General features: G+C 37.9%; 1 non-coding gene across 1 annotated transcript; it reads right to left on the bottom strand.

Moving 5' to 3' along the window:
- Positions 1-19,255: 19,255 nt before the first annotated feature.
- Positions 19,256-19,326, bottom strand: Trnag-gcc. Its single transcript has one exon. It is a non-coding gene; the product is annotated as a tRNA-Gly (tRNA).
- Between the last annotated feature and the right edge of the window lie 2,868 nt (positions 19,327-22,194).

Below are 22,194 nucleotides of genomic sequence, written 5' to 3' on the forward strand. Positions count from 1 at the left end.
TGCGCATGTTATAACGTTGCCACTTGTATTGACTTTTTAAGCAAAAGACAAGTGGCTGATGGTAGGCGACGGTGGGCGACAGTAAGGCGACAGTGAGACGACATGTGGGGACACTCGGCGCAGGTAGACGCACTTGATCTTTTAAAGGACCACTTGAAGATGTCGCTAGTGATGACCAGCGATGATCAAACGAAAATCTTTGATATCGATAAAAACACATAAGTTTGTATTAAAAAGTCCGTCGGTGAGAAGATGTAAATATGTTCCAAATAAATTATGTTATTGACGCAAGTTTTTTTAAAGATTTACTAAGTGTTATCTAGTGTTTTTTTTGGTTACAGTAAAATGTAGCATTATTTTAAAGTGTCCGAAAGATAAATTTGCATTTATATTAAGAAGTTTAGTTTTTCAAATCATGAATAAATATCAAATAGAAAAAATATCGATATCGATGTAGGTCGATAAACAACACTAAAAATTTATCATGTTTCGTTTATCAAGCGCTCAGTTTTTGTAGTAACGGAGCAAATGTCTTATTTGTATAAAACGACATGTCCCGAGACCAAAAGAAGCAAAAAACCCGTACTCGAAAGGGACGCGAGGCTACGGGTACAAATTATGTTAGCATTTCAAAGCAGAGCCTCACTAATTTTATCGATAAACATGTTCAACATTTTATTGTTCGCTTGTTATCTAACGAAATGCTTTTACTCTGATAATAAAGTTAAATCTAAATTGTCGTTTTTTGCACGTAAAGTCTGGATTCGGTACAATGTTATCTTTTACAAATAAGTCGGCAGATTTATGAGATTTGGAAACACATAATATATTTTAGAAAACAATAGGCATTTACTTATTAGGTGCTAAACAATTTATTTGTTTTCGTGAACAAGATATTAAAATTATTAGACGTAGAATCAATCAAACATTTTATATTTTAAAAGTAAATAAGAAGCAAGGTCAGTACCTAAATAAGGTCAGTGTTTACGTCGACGTTGGTGTAGATACTGAAGATGCAATCACAGCTCACAGGTCTACACAAGGCCAAAGGAAGCGCGCACGCATTATGTCCCTATCTATAGTCGACATCTTTATTTTAAAAACCATGATTTAAATTTAACACTACTTTAAAAAGAAAGCTAAAGGAAATTTAATTAATATGGCATAGGTCCAAAAGATTTTTGTAGTTTTTTTTGTTAATAATTAGTATTTTTTTATTATTATCATACCTGCGTATGTTTACCAATGACATCCGGTCTACTAACGACCGCATTCGGCATTCGTGCTCAATACTGTCAGTAAACGCAAATATGTATACCAAATTAAAATATCACAAAACCTTACATGTTTTAATTAAAAGTATATACTGTCTATGAATAGGGTCACATCTCTGTAGATAAGTATCAGGATGTTAGCATTGCACCGGAACAGGCAGTACGCCATTGCACTACTGCGCCGCTGCACTACTCGTGCGGGATTAGCTATAATCTGGTTCCTATCTAGTGGTAAACGCGGCCATTCATGGCACCGGACAACGATACTTTATGTAACAATAATACGCTCATTTCACGAGATAATTGTCTAAATATGTTTATTATCAATGTCTTAAGATAGTAGGTTTAACTTAACACGCTTATTGTTAGAGTGAGTTATACTGGTTTTTTCAATTACTGATAAATGTTAGTTGTAATTTAAATACAACAATTAAGGTGGTACTTCAAGTTTTAGTTGTTTGAAAATGTATGAAAGTAATTGACTATATGTAAGGATGTTTTAAATAGTATGTCAAATTATGCCTATATGTTAAACATTGTAACCCCTGGCCACTGATTACTGAGCAAGCAGCGCTAATCCCGGCGGCGCGGCGCGCGGCATGCGCGGGCTCGGCGCGTCTGATGACGTCATCACACGCGCATAAACACTACTATTGCATGATCTGATGGATTTAGCAAATCCTTCCATACAAAAATACACTACACACTTATATCAAATTCTCTCCTAAACATATTTTACTACTAGCTTTCGCCCCCGACTCCGTCCGCGTGAAAAAAAAATATTGTAAAACATAGTCAATGTTACTCACTGCCAACGTAGCTTTTTAATGGTGAAATAATTTTTTAAATCTGCCCAGTACTTTTTGTTTTATTTACTTACAATTAAACAAAGTTTTCCTCTTTATGATAATATGACAAGACACTGGCAACATATCCAAAACTCTTCTGAAGCATGAAAACATTTAATAATTCCAATAGATTAAATTAATTAACACTACAAAAAACTAATCAAACTGAATAATTAAAAACTAACGTTAAAGTAAATGAAATCGCGCTACGCCTCATAAATACAGCAAATGTTTGTTGATTAATGAAATATGAGTGTAGCTGTTAAGCAAAATGAAAAACAGTATTTTTCGTTGTCGATTTTCGATCATCAGATTAAAGCGGCGCGGCGCTGGCGCTGGCGCTGGCGATGCGCTCGCTAATAAATTAAGCAGTAACGATATAGTAACCGTTTTTAATATATGTAATTAATCGCATTTGCTAATGGGACGTGTATCCGCATTGACGAGACGCGGATAACACTGACTGTTGCAAAGAGCCGGCAGAGAATTAATATGGTTCCTAAAGGGTTTTTGTCGGCGACCGCACGCGAGTCCTGCTTGTGTGAGTCTGACCTATAAAGAAACTTCTTTCCTTTGACTTTCCTGTTAGTCTAATTAAAGTCCAACTGAGGTTGCTTTCTGAGACTCACTGCCGAATAAAAATACGTCATTGAAATATCTGTTAGCGTTTTAAATGATAAGACCATACTCTGTACCAGCACCTAAATTTAACGCCGAATTATTTAACATTATTTTTAGTTTTAATTATTTGCACGTTTAATGAACGGCAACTTAAATACGATATGTGTATAATTTAGAACCCCAAGCCGAAGGTTTTTATCCAATTAAAAATAAGCTTAAGCACATTGAACTTAAGGTTTCTAATTGCTGTGAAATTGAGCTTCGACGACATTGTTGTAAAATCAACAGAAGTGTGAAACCTCATCGCCTAATGTTTGTCAAATGGTTACAAGAAATACTTATGTTGAGTAGATGTAGGTGTTACTTTAATGTATTGTCACGTACATATGTACATACGTATACAGACAGACACTAAACTGATCATTTTACAATATTGCACTATTGTTTACAATATCCATTAGAGTAGACAGTTCCAAAACATAAGAAGGTTCCATTTGAATTAATTGACAGATATGAAATAGGTTTTAATAAACTACAATTGCGCGGACAGTCCATACCTATCTCCAATACTAGAGGAACTGTAAGACACGTTGACTTTTAAACAAGCTTAATCTTGTTTGAATTCAACAATGGATATTGAACAATCTCAGACTGGGTATCTTAAAGTGCGATCGCCACCCACCGCGGATATATCGAGACGAGCGGCGGCAGTAAATTAGTTAAGTGCGCGCAGTTCGCCAGACTTCTGACTCCTGACGAATGTGCACACATCGAGACGTGACCATATTAGGTGATCATTACTTTAGATTTAAAATAACTGTCAAATAACGCTATATTTATTAAAAGGTCAAAAAACGATTCCAAATTACGAGCAAATTAGAAAAATAAATAAAATTAAACAAAAAATATTTAACTAGGCATTTATTTTTTATAATAACCTATATTTTAGTAACGTAACGTAAGTGTTTTAGTTATTACACGACGTCGTAATACATGTATTTAAGAAGTCATAAAAAGTGGGAGAATATCCATCAATACATGATAATATGGTCATACTGCAAAAGCGGTGGTGCGCCGGCGCATGCGACGACAACAAAATGTGTGCGACGAGCGATTTACTGCGCGGCGGCTGCGGCCCGGTTCCGTTTCCTGCCGCGCTCGTGTGGCTCAGCTCTCAGCAACTTGGACTCTGAGATTACTATTTCTATTAAAAAAAACAATAGCATTTGACTTACCGGAACTAGGTAGTATGACACCTGCAATTAGAAATATACATTTAGTGATAGAGATAAAAAGGTAGATAAAACATTAACATAAATGATATCATCACATTACATTGGAAATAATTGTTTTATTTAGATAAAAAGATGTACAAAGAGATATCTAGACATAATATTAGTTATCGCTATGCTAGTAACGTAGAGGTTATTTTTATAATAAAAAGAAGGTGTTTTACGTTAAAAATGTTAAAAACTATTCAGTACTTGATTCAACATCATAAATCTTTTCGAAAATTTCTATCGAAGCAATAAATATAACGCTAATGTTTACTGCGAACATCAAAGCAAATATGCTTTTGAAGTTTTCCCAATGTTATACTTGTAATTTTATATACGACATAGAAATATATTTTCTCCGTTTCTATGTATGTGAGAAGAATTTTAAAATGTGTAACTACATAATACACACTACAAACGACAACATTATTTATTTTAACACTAGCTGTTCCCGTGCGGCTTCATCCGCTTGAAATTATGAAAATTTTATTTTATTGTTTACATTTGTTAAATTACAAATGTCAAAATGACATGACATGATGATAACCATGCTTCCTTGATGTTGGCAGCAACTTATGGTCTCTTTCCCACAATAAGGGTTTTATCCAAAACATTTACCCCCTTAGTTTAATGGTGTTAAAATATATAGTCTAAAGCGTGACGTAAGTGTAGGGCTTTTTATTAAAAAAAATATTATCCTAAAATATACTGTAATATCTGACATCTTAGGCAACAAAGAAGTGTGTGTTTACGTTTTATAATAATAGTATAGAAGTATAGACTATACTCGTCTATACAGTAACATTGATAAACTATTAATATACTAATCCAAATATTTCTCTACAACCTGACATAAAGTGGTGCATTGTACACAAAAATCCTAATAGAGTTCTCACTTTTAAACAAAAGAGCAATGAAACAAAACGCGTGCAAGTGAATAAAAAATGAAGTGAAAGGTCAAATAAAGGACAAAATGATGTAATGGCGATATAATCGATAAAAGAAATTGCTTCAGTAATAGTTGCGGTGCATTCGAGTGATAGGAGTCCGTGACTCGGTTCATTATTTCCACTAGTCGCTCATGCATTTTTCAACAACGCACGCAGGCCCCGGCTTCCGCTTTTCATGATTAATTAATACATCAATCCCTCAAATAACAACTTTTAAAAGATTCGTGTACGTCGGGGAGCATCGCCCGGAATTGTACTGTTGATAAAAACTCAATAGAAGTTCCAATTTAAACTAATTGTTAAAATTGTATTGTTAGTTACAATGGCATTTGTTTTAGTACAATAGTAATCTGAATATTGGCAAATTTAATTTATTTATTGCTCAATCAAATACTGATATCAAAAGAACATCAAAAGCTATATTTTTATAAATCGTATTTAAAACAACTTCTACACTATATTATAACATTTTTCTTTATATACTAAATCAAGTGAACCAGAGCAGTTGTATGTGACACGAAGATCTGAAGAAATGGGCATCAAAGTGTGATAATAAAAATAATCTGTCCGATAATAAACCTCCCTAATAACATCAAAGGTTTCACACTTTTGACTATCTTTTAAATTACATCGTGAGAAATATTTAATGAAAAAAGACAGAGTTAACTACGTTAATAACACATTCTCTTTCTACTGGTATTTTTGTACCTTTTCATTAAAACTAGCTGTTGTTCACGACTTCGTACGTTTTCTATTATAATCTAATATACTCACAGATAAATTACCTTTCTAACGGTGAAAGAATTTTTAAAATCGGCCATGTATTTTTTGGGGTTATTTTAATACATACAAAAATAATATACAAATCTTTCCTTTTTATAATATTAGTATAGAAATATAGACATCACAAAAGGTTGAAAAAATAATTTTACACATACAAACAAATATACTCAAGACTAACAATGACATATGTATTGTAATTCATACTGAAATAAAAAAAAAAGAACAGCGTACTTCAGATAATGGTCCTGAAAAGCTTTTTAAAAATATATACGTCTCGAGATATGCATGTCTTGATGCAGGGACTGTCTTAAACTTACGCTTTAAAGGTTTTAATAAAGACAGAAAAGTGTTCATTCATGCTCTAAAACTTTATCACTTGACGGTCAATTGTACAATATTTTTTAATCTTTTTTTTATATCGCTTTACTTTATTCCTATTAAGTTTACTTGCGAAGTTACGTTGTAGAATTATCCCAAAGAGAAATCTTATTTAATATTACGTGAAAACTTGGAGAAAAAATCATTCTAACATTTCACGTTTGAAATCTTGCCAAAAATTGTATTTACTTTGAGAAGTTAATTTCTGTAGCGATAACTTTTACGATAAATATAAATAGGAGGTTACAAGTTGGGGCTATCATTTCTCGAGCTGTATTCTAACGTCGCTATAACGAGACTTCGACGTCGCGTCTTGTAAATATAATAAAAGATACATCAAACTTTTTCTATTCGTTTCTTATTTGAGATATCTTAGAGAAAGTAACAGAAAAATTGAGACCTTCTCTTTTTTACATTCGGTTAAGAAAGGCACCAAAAATATATTTAGATATTCTGATGTTTAGACGTAACAAAGAAGGTGTCCTAGCAATGTTTTGAATGGAAAAGCGTGATAAGACCTATTTATCCAGTGGCAATCTTGTACTATATCTGAGGGAGTTTTTAAAAATGCCATTTCTTTTGTAACATAGAGGCGATTCTTGCTTATTTTCTTTTTAGTAATTCACTAGTTAAGAATTTGAGTGTATTATTTAACGACAAAACTGTTTCTATGTGTAATAGAGTAATAGTAGTTAGTAACAGAAGCAGTCGGTGGCTCGCTGGCGCTCCGCTAATGTCTAATACAATTGGAGCGCTCTGCTCATGTCGCGGAGGGCGCTTGCCGTACACCCGACCGGCACTAGGCATGGGAAACATACATGGAGAGATCTATCGATATCGATACTATGAAACTCTTTGTACGATATTTCTAGATCTTCGTTACTTACATCTATTAAGATGATAGTTTTACTTAATGTTTTATTCTCTTAGATTAACATCTAAGAGAAAATAACACGACCTTTAAATTACAAGTGATAATTGACTTCGGTATCAGTTCATACTAGTAATGTGATTGTTAATTTTATCTATGACAAATTACTAAAGAACGTATTTTTAATCCCTTTTCAATGTTTAATAATCCCAAACTTAACAATATTATTTTTATAACAGAAACATTAAAAAAGTAGAATTTTGAAAAGTATCGAAATATTTGTGTCACAGCACTCGGTCGCCCCTTCAGTGCTTGTCATTAAGGGTGATCCATCAAAACGTCCGCTAGGATTTAGGGGTGTTCGACGCCTGCGCGGCGGCACCCCGCGCGGGGTGAGTAGGGCCGTGGGGCGCGGGGATGGTAACAAACAAAATTAGATATTCGTGCGGTGTCCCCGCAAAGCGGCGCGGCGAGAGTGCACCCCGATTGATTGCTTTTGCAAGGATTTACATTTTTACTTCACGCACGTAACTAAATCGTACTTTATGAACTAAATATCTGTCGATGTCGTCGCTTTGTATTTCAAACCTTTCAATTAGTACTTTTCAATTATTTAAATAAAGAATACTGTTGTAAAGTTATGCTATCGACAAACTAATAAGGCTCTCTAGAAATAATTTATCTAACGATAGGTTGTAAAAAACAAAGTTAAAACTTCGCTGCGCCCGTAAGCACCTTCAATTTAATAAATTAAAATGTTTTCTTCGTGTAGTTGTCGACCTGATAATGTGAACCGTATCGCATGTGGCGGAAGTTTCAGAATGCGTCGTGTGGCTGCCGGGGAGGCGGCCGAGTTCAAGATATTCCTACAAAGCACCCACTCCAACTTAAAACAAACACGATCCCAAAGAAAAGAAAAGCAACACTACTCGAAAGAGAAGAGCAATCGAAAGCAAGTCTTGAAACATTACAGAACTGGGCGCGGGCTCGTTTGCAAAGGAAACAAAGCGCGACGCCGCGCAAACAAACTACTTAAGCGCGGAAATATCGAACTGCGAACTGGCGCTTTCAATTTCCAATAACAATGGTTCGCCGTGGCCGTAATGCCCGTCTTGATATTGCAAAAAACTTTGTCAGCGACTTATTAAATAGACGGCGGCTGGCGACAGCGCGTGCATACATATGTATAGAGCTGTTAGCGGTGCGGGCGACGGAGCTCGAGGCACTCCAATCGCTGGCGGCTTTGAATCATTTCCTCCGCCGCCTAATGAAGCCTTCGATGTCTTCCTGAGAAAGGAGCGCCGCGCTATCTGTGTCACAGCAAGGATTATATTCTACGGCTGCTATGTACATGTAATATATAGTAGCTATTTACTTCTAAAACCCACTGTTTATATTTTTAAGTAATAAAAACGTACAGGTTACTAGATAATCATGTTATAGTCCAGTTACAGTAGCATACGTTGAGGAGGGCACACAGTAAGGTGGGGCAGTCCGGCGACGCGATGCGACGCGAGGCGGGCAAATAAATTCTGACGTGAATAATAAACGACGATCGATCTCGTGTGTGTTTGTGTATCTATGCTAATACATAGCAACGTCTGCTGGCTGCGAACCTCTCGAGGATATAAACTATAAATGTTACATTAACTTCTGTTATATAGACGAACATCAAGAGGTTTGTCTACATAATAAATAAATAAATAAATAACAAAGTTAAATAATGTTTAAACACTATAACAGAACTAGAAATAAATAAAAAAAGAACATACATACACTAATTAAATACAAATTAATAATACAAGTTCCATATACTTTAAAGTACATCTTAAACGACGTAAACCATGAAAACTATTGATTGTAACATTTTAAACTTATCTCTGAAATATGAAACCAAAATTTAAAATACAACATACACAAAAGATCATGTCTACAAGATTTTTATTCACTAACCTATTCAACTATATAGATATTCCATAGTACGTACAAAGTTTGCTTTAGAAAGTGAATATTCCAAACTTCCCACACAAAACATAAGTTTGCTATTGCAGCGGAATTTATGCTTTTCGAACGATTTCCTCATACGAGTAGGTTTCCTCCGTATCCGTCCACAAGTATACGAGATAAATGATACGAACTCGTGGAACTGAACAATAAACATTCGACTGGTTACTTATTCAATGAATATAGACGAAAATTAAATTAACATTCCTGTTTTCTTTTATTTTCACACTTTATTTGCAAAGCATTATTTATGGTCTTTTTCAACTTTCGTTGCACTAAAATACGTCCTTTTTATTGTTCTCAAGACGAAAATATCACACAAAGGTAAAAGAATGTGTCGTGGCGACGCGGGGCGAGTGAGGCTTTACATTGGACATCGATCGTAGCTGGCTCGCGTGCTGGCGGACGTCCAATGCCCGCGAAGCCTTGCCTTCACGTATTGTGGCTACGGTGCTACGCGCTACGGAAGCATTGTGCTACGTCGCAGCGCAGAATATTGCCAGGAGAAAGGCGTCACTCGTGTGTGGATTGTGTACTACTGGGTATGTCTGAGGTATTATTATGGTGCTTAATTAATAATAATAAATAATGTTAATAATCCCACAGTTTACTTTTCTTGTTTTTAAACAATTCTGGGGAATGTAAATTATTTACCTATGTGTAAGTGCATATCATAAATCAAAATTTAATTAAAAGGCGCTGTTAAATAAAGTTCCAACATTATTCTGAACAAAAGTAGTAATTAAGTTGTAGTTTTAACATTATTATTATAATTGGATGTGAATTTACATTAAACAACGTCTGCGCAAGTCATAACCGTCTCGCGGCGTTAAAGGATAAAACTAACGAGCCCTGAGCACCTCTCTGTGGGAGGACTCTTAATCCTATAGACCGGCGATGCGTCAAAAAGCCTATTTCCCTAAAACCCAGCTCGCAGCCCGGCAGCCCGCCAGCGACAGCCCGGCAGCGACAGCGGCGGCTGAAATTACCGAAAACCGAGCTCCTTGGCGCGGCTCACACGACCGGAAAATACATTTTTCTTTTTAAGCTAGCTACAACCCGGAACACGAGTCGCGCGGATATCTCGTATTCCATTAAGCAATAATGATTCTAATATCACAGGTAATAAGATTGATATTACAATACTCATATAGTAAAGTTCGAATCGCATTAGGATGCGTACACCAAAGCAAGTGGTTGCCTATCGTCGAAAAGTCGAGATTTACTTTTTGTATGTAAATGCTCTTTCGAGACTTTTCTATTACATCCTTAACGGCAAGCCGCGCGACATTACCTCACCATACACATATACTGTAATACTGACTAGGTCCTTATTTAATATGTTCTTGTCTCTGTCTCAATATCTTTTATTTGGTGTTGATCCATCTACCTAAAGTTACACTCCGCCAAATACTTTTTCCAAAAAAACATCACTTTTGTTTTAATAACAAGGTCTACGTATGCAAAGTTTAGAACAAACGCTTGTAACAAAATAATAAATCACTGAGCGTGAAGGATGAACCGACGCCCCGCCGCTACGGTGCTACGGCGCTACGGCGGGAGTTTGTTTCGAGCGAGTAAAAAGTTTTGAGCTGCCGCTGTATTTACTTAACAACTAGTTAAAGTCGGATCAATGGATTTCTTACGACAAATTGATACCCGCCAGCGCCGCTCACAAACGACTTGTACAAACATTATCATACTAAATTTTATATAAGACAATTTCTTGAAAAACTTTTTTTTAAACATGATAGACTTTGCGTGGAAAAATAAGTGACAATGGCAATGTGATATTAAATATACAATTGATCAGTTATCATAAAAAAATATCAATATAACTGTTCAGTAAAAACTGAACAGTTATATTGATATTTTGTTTGAAAGAACAAGAGTCGAAGTTTGATTTTTAAAGATTTTAGTCTTATTTATTTCTAGAAATTCTCGCAATTAATTATTCGCAATAAAAAAATACAATCTTCACAGCGTTGTATTCTGAATACCAGTAAGCACTTTTCATTTAGACAAAGCGACAAAAACAGATATACGTTGAATCTCCACAACAAATTAAAGTTCCCGACTGTATGTAATTACTGCATCAGACAAACTACTAAATGTTCCCAACAACACGCTAAAACAGACCTACGTTTCTTGCAATAAAAACTACAATTGAATGCAGTTGTACTAAATAATGCAGGTAAAAACACGTGGGTAGTAAATCAGCAGTAGGGAATAATTTTCCGCGGCAGTAAGGCGGTAAATCCCGGAGCCCTGCTCGCCCCCCGCGGGACACAGGGTGAATATACATCAATGTTCTAATTAAAATCACATAGAATACACTGCAAATTACTTTGCCTTTAATTTTGATCACAATTAAACGATAATATTACGCACGTAAGCAGAATAATTATAATTAAAATACTTAGATTTTTTTATTATACTTCAATAGCAGCATTAGTTATATTAAGAAAATTAAAATAACCATAAAAAAATTAAAAAACATACAAAGAAAATCATAGCAGAATGCTAACAAAATTGATTTGCCTCTCCATCAAAGCTATCGCGTTGCGTCTTACAAGGCTGTTCAAAAGCGCACCTTTTTGTCCCCCCCCCCTCACGCAGAGTCCCTCCCCCGTAACTCCCGCAGGATCTCGCAGGGTCTCGCTCGAGAGCGCCATTAATAACGCGCCGCGCCGTAAGCCTCCAGCCTAATGGATGGATATCACTGGCCACATTACTGAGACGAGGGAGACACCGACTCCCTAGTCTAGGCTATCCGTACTCTATGTCTAACTTAAGGTATTGTAATAATGTCATTATAAATTACAGTGCCCTGTAAATGTCATCATAATTTGAGATTACATTACTTATTTCCGTGAATAGAATCACTTAAAAGCTAACGATAAAACAGTATAAAATTAGAATAGAAACAGAAAGAAGCTCAAGCTTTAGCCTATCCAAAATAGGCGGCTTCTCGCACGCGAAAACAGGATATTTTTATTATTATATCCAAATATGTTCAACGCCAAGTTACAACTTATACTGTCACCTAAAAGCGCCGGCTACACTCAAAGTTTCATGGTGGCACTCAGCTGTACGCGGTCGTCGGTTCATTTTTTAACCGCCGCAAAAAGGACGAAGGCGGAGTTAAATTATTCACACGCGGGCCTATTCAAGGGAGAAGCGGAAAAAAGTGAAAACTCGGCATATCCCCCTCCGCAGCCCCCGCCCCTCGCCGCATGACAAACGATCGCAAGGAATATGGCAGATGTTCTGTGGGGACGCGAATGAGGAACGAATGGACACGCGATGTGTTTAATTTTTTCTCTTTTTTCCGGTAATAGCTGCGGAGTTCTTTGCAGCGGAGCGGTGCGACTCGAGAATTCTAGAAAATTCTAAAATCTTTTAATGACATTATAGGTCTCACAACAACACACCAACACGTTAGTTGTATAGGCATGTGAGGACTAAAAGAGCATTCAGTTCTGAACACAATAAGTAGCACTTCACGCTTCACATTTAAATGATCAAGTATTTAACAGTTAGACAATTTTCCGTATTCTTTTTAAACTAAAACGTGGCTTCAAATAGTCAGGTTCAATGTACATTCTTAAAGAATTGTAGCCGGAGCTAGGGCAGTATAAAGAAGTGTTGAAACGTGTAAGGCGTGTTATAAAGGGCTCGCAAATGAAGCAATCCCAGTCGTACGGTCCATTGCGCTTCGGACTGAGCCCTCGGAGGGCTGAGGCGGGAGTGACTGAGCTCGGAACAACTTAACGACCCTTTGTGATTGACCATTGTGGATCACTTTCAACCATTTCTTTGCCCGGTTTAAAAAAGAAGACATTGCTAAGAATTTATCTAAATCTTGTAATGCAAATCATCTACAAACTTCTGCTTATATATTAAACCACATAATAATAGTTTAGGTATCCAATTTCTAACCGTGGCAGTTCCTAAGCTCGTCTTCAAATATCTCCAATTTTATTGGTTTATCAGCGGCGAGGAAATTGCGACGTTTCGCGGGCGCGCCGCCGCCGCCGCCGCTACGGTAAATGTTTTTTATTTCAATTTACTTCTCTGATTCAAGTTTTATTGCTTGTTCGACTTACATCCGAACTTATTGGATTTATTGCCTAAATAATGTTAGCCCTCTAATAAATAGGATAAGGGAGACACGAGCGCTCTTTGATTTAACATTTTATGAAACATTTGACTTTTTCCATTTGATACTACACCGAAATGATAAATCAGCGAAGAGAAAGTAGTGAATGCCATGCTTTAAATTAAATTAACTATACTTCAAGGTATTTCTCATTGTATAAAAGTTACTTCAAGTTCAACATAAGTAGTCAGATTACAATAGACTGGTGTAACAGTTAAATTGATAAACCCTCGCGACAAATGAATCATCGATTTCACTTCGCAATAACGAGCCACAGCACAACAGCGGCACACAGCGGCGGCCGCAGACAACGCGGAATTCCAGTTCCGCGCCACTCGGAATGCCAAACAACGAGCATCAGTTCCTCCTCACTCCACATTCAAGTGAAGCTCAATTATTTCCACGTAATCATGACAATGGCACCCCTATCACGGCGTAACACCTAGCGCTCTCAGTTTTAATTACGCCCGTTAAAATTTTGTCACAGACGGTTATTGTAAACAATATAAGTTACGTAATTGCAGAGATGCTAACGATGTACCGGCGCGGCTCAATTTGCACCTCGCGTGTGCCGCGCCCGCCGCCAGAGGGCTCTCCAACACAATAACATTTTAAATTAATATCTATCAGACACTGTTCGATATCATGTCGTATTTAACAATTATTTTTCGGTCCAATTAAAGGCTCCAGTGCCGGGTGTCGATAATTTTTTTGAGTGTTCTCTTATTGTTCAAATATGAAACTTATGTATCCCTCCCGACAAGACCTTGTTTTTCATATGTTTCGTACAAATTACGTTACAAATTACGGCAAGTATAAAATGTGTTTCACGGCACACAAAAGGCATCACGATGCGAATCACAGTCCGAAAATTGTCGAACAAAAACCGGATTAAACCGGTTATCGGCGGCTGCTAATAATAATAGTGTCCCCAGTAATCCCGCGTGACGGATGACAGCTCCACCCTCGCCGTCCACCCCTTTTAATTGCCGGCGTGAATATACGCCCGTCAGTCACGGGGTATTTTCGATTTATATTATAATAAGTTCGATTCGATTTCGCTCGGTTTCTTGACAGCTCGTTGTGATAATAGCTTTGTCCCTCGCAACATCGCCACCTTGCAACTGGCAAGTCGGGGGCTAATACAAGTTACGCACCCGCTGTTGACATCTAACAAGAAATTCAACATCTTCATATTATAACTAAGATATGGATTTGACATTCACAAAAAGGAATAAACAATGCATTGACTTGAACTGTGCGGACGCATGAGACCACTAAAAACATCATAAGAGATGTTATAAAAGACAATGGAAACTAATTCACACATGTATCAATTTCGTACGTAATCATACTTTGATAAAAAAATGTCCTGTATTTGCACAATCAACGCAAACAAAAGTTTTCCCTACATATGTTGCTGAACAAAACATGCATTTAAATTTTGCAGTCATCCGGAACGTTGTATTCAAACATTCGATACTCGAATAGAAAAATCAGGCTTAAAATCATGCTCCCAATTAGAGTTAAAAAGTCCGTCAAAAGCCGACAGAAATCATTAAACAAACAATGTCCAAACGTTTAAAACATACGGTTCGCTGGAAATTTCCAAATTTATTGATGAAATGAAATAAATCGGCGGACTTGGAACTACGAACCAGTCGGAGCGATCATACGGCTCGGTATACCGCGGCATCTGCGTTAACCGTACACCTCGTCCGTCATAACTGTCCAATTATAACGGCGTGTGTTTGTCCTCCCTCGCCGACTGCCGGTGACACTTAACGCCTAGGCTTTAGATAACAAATTGCATTGTCTCCGCCTCACCATAGATATGCGGGCACGGGAGTATTCGCAGATGGATTGCCACATCTATTGTCCGGATTACCGGGCTCGTTGCTGGCGATAGACACGCCAATACCAAAACAAATATCATTCAAAATGAATTTTCTGACGTGTGAGTATTTGAAGAGAGCAGATGGTGAAAATATTGTTACGTCATGCATAAATTGCTTCGTTTGAATGATGATAGCTATCGCTGTACGCGACTTGTCAACCTGAAAGAGATTGCGCGCGGAGGCGACTCCCAAAGTGACGCTACGTGCGGGAAACGGGGACAATATCTCGGATAATTCTGCAAATGTATGTATTACTTGTTCAGACTAACATAACGACAACCTCTTTAATCTCAATTCCATACTGATTTGAAAAGGTATTTTTTTTGCGCGTTTTATTTTCACTCTGCACTGAACATATTCAATGGAAATCACTTTACTCTGTTTATTTCAACAAATACAATGTTAAGTTGTTCGATATTGGTCCTATGTTAAAAATATTTTAACTTGTTTCGGGTGTTTTTAGATCATATACTTTTTCTTGCCAAGAGATAAAGTTCGCAGCTATCAAGGAGGATAATTAGTATTAAGGAGTCTATCAGAAAGCGATCCACAAGTGTAGAGGAAAGCAATAACAGTTCCATCACAGCCCCACTCGGAACACTTTACACATTCAGAGAGCGTGCGGAGGCCGGGCGTGTAATTTAATTGCGCGGACCGCGGCCGCACAATGGCGGCTGATTGGACAGCCCGAGGAATTCTAATCCCGTATAAAGTTTGGGGAATCTTTCGTTTAGGAGATGAGTGATTTGATTATACTCGGAGGAACTTTGACTTGTCACTGAAATGTGAGCATACATGCAACTTTAATAAACAAGACGTAGACTTAGACAGTGATATAAAACTATTTAACATTTAACCTAATAGCTATTCACATGAATACATAGTTCTGTTAAAAACAAACATAATTTACCTGCAACCAGCATCTTTAATAAACGTCAGTTAAGGAAACAACTAATATGTTTACGCGGTTTGTGTTAGCGCGCCGTAGCCTGCGAGAGTACAAAAGCCTCATTTAACATAGCAATTTTCATTCCACGTTATTGTTTACCTCCGCAGCCGCGGGGTGGCGTGATGTCTCACGTCTGATCAACTACTACTACACGACCTGATTTACTTTTCTTTGTCATTATATTTTAAACGTTTATTTGAATAGTAAAGCAGAAAAAACTACGATAATGTGTTCAATACAGTGAATTAAAAGTTTAAGATATTATCCCGTAGTCATTATAGAAAAATCTTTATCTATTTAATGTCAAATGGTTTGATGTTAACGGATTTTTAGTCCCGCTACTAACAACGTTTTCTACATCTAATAAACTGCGAATTGATAATAAGAGTACTAACATTAAATGTTCGGCAATAATTAAATAGATTCATTTATTTATTCAAATTAGTTTATCAACATAAATACATGAATTTAGATAAACTGCTTTCTAATGTCATCGAATTGGAATCTGCGATTCAATTTAAATAGTTTGTTTTGAGTAATTTCATGTCTCCATTCTGATTAGTTGCGTTCAACATCGATTGCTACATTAATTGATTAAGTTCCAGGTGGCGGAGTGCAGCGAGCTCCCGAGGGAGCGGTCGCCTGCAGCCCTCCACCAGACGGCAGGGTCGGCGACCTTGGAAGCTATACTCCTCGTTTCTGACAAAGCGTTTTACATAAATTAATCGAAATGTTGTTTTCTATAACCAAAGAATTGCATAATCTTAAAAATATATTGGAAGAGAAGGAGCTTTATTTGCAGATAAGGTTTATTTCAACAAGAAAGGTATCCGATGTGAACTTAATGAAAATCACAGTTAAAGTAAAGGATTTAAAATATTAATAAGTTTTATTTTCCTGATAATTCCTTAATTTCAAAGAAAACTACCAGAAACGACCAGTGTTACCTGAGCCCCGCTGCGCGGCGCTCGCCGCTCGGCGCACGGTAGTCCCTCGCGCTGCGTATCGTAAATATTTACCGGGCCCGACACCTTCCCGATAGCTGCCGGCAGCAGCCGCACGCCACTCTCGCACTTACAGCACCTGTTGCAAGACCCAAAGTCCTTCGCACGAACAGTCGTAAGTCTATCGGCACGCCGTGTTTGTGTTGTCCAAACAGTAAGTTAAGAACTGGTTAACGATTGTTTAACTAGCTCGTTATTTTTAACGTTCGACCGGTTATCGTTTTTATTATTATTACGATGTACTCTGCGATGATCCGGAGCGGGTGTAGGAGAATAAACTTTAAGGTTACGATCGCATCGAGTCCGCGACTGTCGCGAGGTATCGCATGTTAGGCGGGCGGCGCGCTCGCTGGGCGGCAAGCGAGTGGCGGCTACGGACGATTGCGACGATTTAAAGCACCTAGCCGCCAAAGCGCCCAAACGCCCAAGCGCCCAATCGCCCAGTCGCCCAGCAGCCTGACGCCTAGCCTCAATCGTTTATCTGTTTCACAGATCCCGCCTCAGTCTTGCACTTAACTAGATCGCACTTTGTTTCTTGGTCAAATTTCACGGATGCAATATTGTCTATACCAATTATTGGCTTAATGTATTTGCATCTGTACTACTTTACAGAAACATTTCCTCATCCTGTTTTAAAGTTAATAGCAAATTAGTAGAGTTTCCGTTTATTATGAAAGTTGATGAAATTACGACCTAAAGTAAATCCGAAGAGGATTTTATTTCAAACCAATATTAGCACCTTATCGACGTCCATCACATTGAGTGTAACAAAATTAGAATCCATAAATCGTAATTACCTTTTAATTTCCTCCGTTTAACTGTCATTTTATTGTTAGCCAGTGCTTGGGGCGCCTCCTGCCCACCTCTTGCCGGCATGTTTTACTTTATTATCCATTGTTAAACTTTTATATGCTTGTCGGTGTTACGATCCTATCAAATTGAATGGTTACAACTTACAACTATTTTCGGGTTGCGGTTTATGGCCGTAAGTAGCTCGTTGAGGTGCTAAATTATAGTTCTTAACTTTGTTTAACATAAATCGCTCACATTCACAGAAGCTTTCTAAAAGAAAATGTTTTATTAAGCATTAACAATTGCAGGATCATTTATTTTACGATTATCAATTTACTCTTTCAGAAGTTGTTATTATAATAATAAGCTATGTAAGACGACGACTTGCTTACAACAGCTATAAAATCCAAAAAGTATTGAGTAATTCGGCAATTGTCTTTTTTAATAGTCATGTATAAAGATGTGTTTACAAATCCGATCCCAATAATACGAGTAACGGGCGAAGGTCCGACCGCTGCGCTAGAATTAGCATAAACAAATTAACTGGGTCTACTTAAGTACCAAAACCCATAAAGGCTTGGGGTTAAAATCCTGAAGAACAACACAAATCCAATTTGGGCGCGAAGCAATAGCGGCACGTAATCCGCGCGGCTCGATCCTGACATATTTTTAATTAAACGCCACTTAGCCGGCGCCTGGCCGACTCACGCGGCAACGTTTAGCAAGAGCGAACTTAACGCTGTCGGAATGCGAAGGCGTTTTTACTAAAAATTATTTTACCGTAATTTTATGCAAAAGATAATGTAATTAAACTTGAATTTAAGTATAAATTACGTAAACAAATCATTATTTCTTTTCTTGATACAAAGTTTAAGGTTACAGATAATGTTGTAGATACAAATAAACTATCAGAATGTTCTAAATCATAAAAAAATTAAATCTTATATATCACAACCTAAAAATATTATTTGGTAACAAGCTCAACTAATATCAGAGGAGTTTACTTTGAAACGAAATTGGTAAACCGCTCCGCTTCCCGCTTTCTCTTGCACTAGATATGTGGCAATATGAAGGCGATGTTAAGTAATGTTCGTTAGAACATACCGAGAGCATACCGTGAGCTAGTAGTACCTGGCAACATGTACGTGTATATGCAGAAAGCGCGGGAGAGCGCCGCTCGATGCCGATGTAATTATCACGCTGTGAGACTAAAGTAGGTGACTTCTAAACGTACCTAACATACCTAACCAACTACCCTTTTACTTTTTAATTGCCAGACAATTTTTCACACGCAAATTTTTAAGTTTTTTTTTAATTATGTTAGTTTAGATAGAAAGCTTCTATAGAGCATACTAACAGTGCTATATAGAATGGTACTGATGATAACATTGAAAAAAAAAGTCTCACTTTTCGTTAAGAAAGTAAAGACTATAAAAAAGAACCATGCATCGGCCGGGAATCGAACCCGGGCCGCCCGCGTGGCAGGCGAGCATTCTACCACTGAACCACCGATGCTTATAAAACCAACAATTAAAAAACTGTGAGTTTGGCATAAGATGAGATTCAAATTAAAATTGACTTCTATAATTTCAGAAACACTAGTCAAATTTGATCTTTCAAGTCAGTAAGTATAGCTGGCCTGACATCTCTACAACTATAACCAATGGACACCCAATGTTTGGATATTACACAATACGTCTAATGCCACAGCCACGGCTACGTCAGCCATCACAGGCTGTGCGGAAGTGGCGGCGGCGTGGCGATAGCGCGCGCCGGAAGTGCGACGGCGCCGCCATGTTGGCTACAATCTGCTCGCTGTTCTATCTGTCCACTTCGCTGACGTTTGAATTAGTTTCCAGAGATATGCACGGGAGGGCTTCAGTTTAGTAAATATATTGTTGTGTTATACGAAGTTTAGGTTCGACGATTCAACCCATAGTTTGATATTTTATCGTATATGTTATATTGTCTTGTGTTAAAGTAACTTGCTTCAGAAAAACTTTCAAAACACAACAGCTTACAGTTAGCTGTATAAATTGTCTGCGATATGAACTATTAATAATTCCGGAATCCCCACTCGGGCGCAGTCGGGGGAAGGGGATTAGGGCGCAAGCGTCAGGGCGTAATCCCGTGCGAGCGCGCAGCTGGACCGAACTCCGCGCCGACGGGAGCAGCAAGGATTTTGTTTGCACTGCATGATGCGTTCTGGGAACTCTCTCAGCCGTCGGCTGTCATCTCTTAACGTGTTTTTCTTTTGGGTTTTATCTTTAGCAAGTGGATTAAGTAAAGAGAGTAGTTCATACAAGGTAATACACGTAGGTAGTTCAATATTTTATTTTTTTATTTTAGTGACTTGTAACGTACCTTTTTTGAAACCTCGTTCTATGATAAATGGCGTTAATTTATTATCGCACTCGTGCGGGGGAAAGCATCGGCACCTCATAAACACGCCTGCAATTACTGCTGGCGAGCGAGGACGAAGGGCAATGCTTTATGGTGTTGTTAGCGAGGCGCGGGCGAGCGGGCGAGCGGTCAGCGCGGCCCGATAAGCTGGTATTAACTAATTTTATAGCCATAGATTAAAGCGGCTAATTGAAGTCATATATAATTAACGAGTCAAATAGTTAAAGCCCTTTTTACTGTCTTTTTAACGAGTACTTGAGGTAAAAAGTAAAGAAGGTATCAATTAATTTCTATATCAATACAACCGTTAGTCTCGTCATCATTCATCTAAATGCGCGATTTTTTGAGACTATACAACTCATCAATTTTATGAACCAATTAACCATAAGATTACATCCACGAATGGAAATGATTCGATTCATTTTATCAATCGTATACAAATCCGGACCAATGTAGTGTAGACAGTAGAATGTGTGCGAGCCGCCGCGCCGCCCGCACCGCGCCGCACCGCGTCGCACCGCGCCGCGTCGCGGAGTGAACTTGAAAGTTGTACTGCAAAGAGGCACTTGCATTACAAACTTAAATAAAAGGGAAAGAAATTTTGTCATTTCCCCGCAGCAATTATTCATAGGGAGCCGAGTCTACGCCACGCATAATCTATTCAAAGGAACACTGGGAAAATTCATAAAAAGAAATACGTAGGTCGAATCATCACCACCCACATGCCTTTTCTGCGGGTGAAAGGTGAAAAAAAACATTACAAAATGAGTTTTTCCCGGCATTGTGCTCGGCCGGGGCTGCCTTTTTGTTTCCTCCCACTTTACAATTTTAACGGAGGTGTTCGGGAGTGCCGCGTGTAGTGGCCACGCCAACAACTTTGTTTTATATTATTGTTACCGCCCGAAATACCGACGTTTCGGTGATTTCGGTTTTACTTTAACCGTTCTAAAATTCGTCGCCGTTTGTTGTTTTTTAATGCGTCTTTCAATTGTCGTAACTTCGCCACGAAAAACAATAAATAAAGAAAAATATTGAATTAGGGACTGAAATGATAACTGTCACCTTTTCTTTATATCCTGAGATATATACCTAATCTCTGACACTTAAGAAACTTGTGGTATAACTACTAATACATCAGTCTTGATTTTTCTACACTTTCGTTACATCTTAGAAGGCAGAATTGAAACCATTCAGGCACGAACATGTGAATTGATTAGGGCACGTTAGAGGGGCGTACAGTAACACAGGGAGATAATCCTGGCACAAAGAAGGTTCGACTGGGATACACGCTGATTGATTACAGCCTGCGGGCGGCTCAGACTCGTTCAGCCGCGTTCAGGAGCCGACGACGCTGTTCAAGTCTGACGATCCTTCCGAGTATTCTTACGTTTTTCTTAAAACATTGATTAACACAGTTTGATCTATACTCGTAGATGTAGCACAATCTTTCGAACATACTGCTTTACTAAGGCAATATCAGAATTTTTAGGATTACATAACAACCTTGACAAACTGTTTGAAATTTTTTTAGACTAATACTTAATTTTGTCGCAATATGAATAACAACACAAAGGGAGACTCGATGTTAAGTTGTCTGTACATCCTAAGAAATCCTTTTTTTTTTCTAAAGTACAAGTAATTGTACTTTAGATTCTGTTAGACTATGTATTAAAAAGTAAAAGTAAAATGAAATCATGTAGACAGCTCGAGCACGGCAAGTCATGCTCTATCGGACAAATGCTTTAACGCTATTTGTCAAAGGCTTCGGTTTCGCGCAGACCGAACGGACTGGATGCGAGCGTTTCTAATATCGGCCACACTTTGTGCTTTAACCACTTTGAGAGGGGGAACACGGGAATAAAACGAGTTTTTGGAAAGCCATCCGCCACACTGCAATACTAGCTGCAATCGGTCCCGTGTAAACAGTAAACCAATAGGGCGGCCGCGTCCCCCGGGAGCCCCGCGGCCCCCGCCCTCGCC

This window comes from Papilio polytes, unplaced genomic scaffold, assembly GCF_000836215.1.
Source record: "Papilio polytes unplaced genomic scaffold, Ppol_1.0 DF824058.1, whole genome shotgun sequence".
Classification (NCBI taxonomy): domain Eukaryota; kingdom Metazoa; phylum Arthropoda; class Insecta; order Lepidoptera; family Papilionidae; genus Papilio; species Papilio polytes.